Source organism: Solanum stenotomum, unplaced genomic scaffold (assembly GCF_019186545.1).
Source record: "Solanum stenotomum isolate F172 unplaced genomic scaffold, ASM1918654v1 scaffold5027, whole genome shotgun sequence".
NCBI classification, from domain to species: Eukaryota; Viridiplantae; Streptophyta; class Magnoliopsida; order Solanales; family Solanaceae; genus Solanum; species Solanum stenotomum.
In genome coordinates this window covers 33604-37930 of record NW_026035526.1, presented here as the reverse complement: position 1 = coordinate 37930, position 4327 = coordinate 33604, and the positions used below count along the sequence as shown (strand labels likewise).

At 33.6% G+C, this 4327-nt stretch overlaps 1 pseudogene; it reads left to right on the top strand.

The window, feature by feature from the left end:
• Positions 1–1585: 1585 nt before the first annotated feature.
• LOC125852771 (probable mannitol dehydrogenase) overlaps positions 1586–4327 on the top strand; it is a 24403-nt pseudogene continuing 21661 nt past the window's right edge.

Below are 4327 nucleotides of genomic sequence, written 5' to 3'. Positions count from 1 at the left end.
CTGAAAAGTACAAAAACTCATATCGAATATCGAATCAAAAACCAAAATACCAAAATTCTTCTGTTCGTTCGATTTTTCGGTGTTTATACCCAGCCCTACCCATGTGTATCTAGGTACATGATCAATAAATAACACAAAGTACTTATATCTCATCCTTGACAAAATAGGATAAGGACCCCAAACATCGCTATGCACCAAATCAAACAGATTCATAAGAAGATGAGCTGGATGGAAAACGGAGCTTGTGACTTTTCGAACCGGCACAATTAGAACATGTCAAAGGGAGACTGGAATGAATGACATGTGTTGCTGGAAGAAATAATTTNAGTCCCATAGCGATGTCAGCATGTACCAAATTCAGCATACAAGTGATTACCTTCGAATTATTTAAATTCCAGCGATCCAACTCTTTTCATTTATTGGCAGACTAGCAGAACCATCTGACCACCCAAAAAGGCCCTTTCCTTGAACAAAAATTCCAAAGTGGAATTCCCATAGAGAAAAATTGGAACCATCCAATTTTGTGGAAAGCAAATCGTGCGAGGATGATTGTGAATTCATTGAGGAGACAAAATACAACATAGAAAGAGAGAAAAAAAGGGACATATGGTTGTGTAGAGAAAACAAAGAGACAAGAGGAACGCAGGAAGGTAACAAGGTACATGTGTAGAGAAAGCAAAGAGCATGGAAAAATTTCTAAACAATGGCTCTTGATACCATGCTAGAAAGACATAAGATATTCTAAATAATAATTTTCCCTATTAATCAATAATACAGTAGAAAGCAAATATTTATAGCTATACAATTGTAGGGTTAAAGTTCTATTTTAGGAAGGAATAAATATGGTTATAAATGTATATTCTATAAATCAATCCTATTCAAAGAAAGAATATATTTTCTGATTACTATACAATTATAACTTTTCCTAACAATAAGTAGTCTCATAGAACAAACTCCTCTTTCATTCACTAATCAAGATAGCATTTAGTAGTCTCATAGAACTCAAAGTTGTTGTAATATATTGCTCATATATATTATAATTTTTTCCACAAATTGCTTAACACATTCGAGCTACCCTAACATATATAGACTATAAGGCATTAAATTTTACTACTAGTAAAGCAACATTACTTAACCAATGAATATGAACTATTATCGAACTTCAAATAATATGGTGGATAAGTTACAGACAGCCATCTGCTGATCGTTCCTTGTTTTAATAATACACTAACTTAAAGAAGGATTACCCCTAACTGTAAGAGAAAAGGAATTTAACGATTTTTAAAATTACATTTTACACCCCAAAAATCCTAATCATTAATTAGAAAAAGATTTAACTTGGATTAGTCAAACTTGTCATCAATTTAAATTTCAACACTTATGTATCACCCTCCATGAGAGAAACTCAATTCTCTCGTGTTACTACAAAATTAAATTTTACCCCCCGATAATCTTAATCATTAATTAGAAAAAAGATTTAATTTGGATTAGTCAAACTTGTCATCTGTTTAAATTTCAACACTTATTTATCACCGTACACAATTATCTCGTGTTACTACTTAGACAGATCGAGAGATTTAGAGAAATGGCTAAAAGAGGAGAGAATGAGCAGGCACCAAAAACTTTTGGGTGGGCTGCCAGGGACCCGTCTGGAAGTCTCTCTCCCTTCCATTTCTCCCGCAGGTACCTTCTTCATTTTAGGTTGATTGCATCACAACCTTTTAGAATACAATTCTTTGAATTTAATGAGTATAAACATGCATGTTGTATTCTCCTTCGAGCTATTACATTTTTTTTTGAAACATTTTATACAAAGGCCAATTGTTTTAACTCTTTGATTTATGATCAGAAGAAACGAAAATTGTGAATTTATATATATTCCTATTTGAATTGATGGCAGAGAAAATGGTGATGCTGATGTTACAGTGAAGATACTTTATTGTGGAGTATGTCACTCCGACCTGCATTCTTTGAAGAATGAATGAGGATTCACAAAATACCCCATTATCCCTAGGTAACACCACTTTAATTTTTATGTTATAACACTATTATATACACTTTTATGTTAAAAGATCACTGATTGTCCTCAAAGCTACGCTAATGTTTATTCGCCTTATTGCTTATGTTGATTCAACATGATCCAAATAGAAAGAGTTGCAATAGTATGATTTATAAGAATAAGGGAACTCTACTTTTTGGTATTTCTTTTTTCTCTTTCTAGATACTTAGATGCAAATGTTCTATACAATCATACAAAATATTTAGGTTATAATCCAACAAATTAAACATGGGAGAAGGATAGGACAAACAAGTGTTTGACATTTTGACCAAGTTAACCTTGATCTTTTCTTGGTGAAGAGATGATTAAAGGGTATCATGGGAGAAAGGAAGTGAATGTTTCCCAACAAAGTCTATAACAATCTGTTTCCACTACTAGAGGCTTCATTGGTAGAAGACTAGCAGTTCACATAATTTTTGAGCTCAGAAACTTCTTGGAGATTTGCGAAATGTTTCGCTTCTTGAGTCATGAAAGGAAATGGGTGCTAGATTTTACTTGAAGTGTGCTTCACAGCTAAACGTTAAATATCTACACCAATCCCTTTCAGGCCCTGTCACAACGGAATTTCAAGATTTGCTTTAAAATGCCAATGATAGGTACATATTTTTTAGGCTTCGTCTAAAGGAGCTAGAATTTCTCTTTGATGAATTTTAGTTGAAGCACCAAAAAATTAACTTAGGGACTAGAATTACATGTTGAAAAGTCCAATGACTGCTCGGTTTATCAATCCTACTAGAATGTTAGCTAAGATTAACATCAATTTTTTTTAAATCTTGTCTCAGTTTTATAGGTCTTCTCTCCTAACTAGAAAATAAAAGAGGTCTTTCTAGGGCTTGATTTAGCCTAAACCATGTGCATAAAGGTCATAGCTTGTAGTATCCTCTCAAATAATATTCCACCATTAAGTGCTAAAGTTTTGTTTTATTTTAGGTTTGCTTCCTTACTCACAACCACCATCCAAAAAGGAGTTGGGGGAAGGGACACAAATTGAATTAAGCCATTTTAGTTGCAAAAGCGCTTATTATGTCCGTTAAACCCCTTTGTTATTGCACCAAAGGCAAGGTGGTAATTTCTTCTGTGTGCTCAACTTAATTGTTTTAGATTTTGAGAAGTTACTGTTGTTATTCATGAATTGATACAAAATTCCTTAAGAAGAGGAGAAGTTAAGAGGAAGAGAGGAAGTAGAGAGATCAGAAACTAGTAAACTGATTAGAGAATAATATTTAATCTAATATCAAATACACGGGGTGTGATCCTTTTATAATGAATCACAACCGATTCACTTACACAATAGCTGACTAACAGACTTAATAACTAACCGATTAACTACTTCTTACTAACTAGATAGACGTACTAAGCTGCCCTTTCTCTATTGATATATTAGGTGACATCAACACTCCCCTTTGAGTAAGGTGTATTGAATATATTGATAGCACCTAGGTTGTTCTTGACATGTTTATGCTCAACCTTGGGCAGTCCTTTTGTGAGCAGATCAGCTAGTTGTTCTTTGGTATGAATGTATTGAGTAGTTATTTGTATTTTTTCTCTAATAAAATGACAGTCTATTTCAATATAATATGTTTTGTCCTTTAATCGAAGGATTAGCTTCTATTTGTAGATCACCTTTGCTACCACTAAACACTGTTGTCACGACTCAGGGGTACTCCCTAGACGTAACATGGCACATAGAACCCCGAAGGATTCCTTGTAAGCCACTTAGCATATCACAACATAAGATAATAGAAAAATACGAAAATTAAAAACATTTTTCAATACAATCGAAGTCTTTTATAAAAGCAAAGTGGATGTCTTATTACACTTGTCTCAAACCATCTAATACTTGAAAAGAGTTAGGGACACATCCCATACAAAATCTAAACATAAAAGAAAGACATAAAAAGGAAAGGGTGATCAAGTCCTCGATGCTATGAGGACTCACCAACACTTCTCTTCTTGAGCTACTATGAACCTAGCCACGAGGATGTAAGTCAATATCGTTGAACCCTACATTTGATAAGAATGTAGGCAAAAGTATGCGTTAGTACAATAATGTACTAAATATGATAGCTAGCATAAATCATCAACATAAGCAAATAAGAGACATTAGTCAAGATAAGACATATACCATAATCATAATAGATAATAACATAAGTCGTGAACATAAGAGCTAACATTATAGTCATAGGCCTAATCAAAGCATCTAGTTTAGCATGACATAAGAGAAACACTTCATAAGTCACCTCAAGGCAAGCTTGTGCAATGCATGGA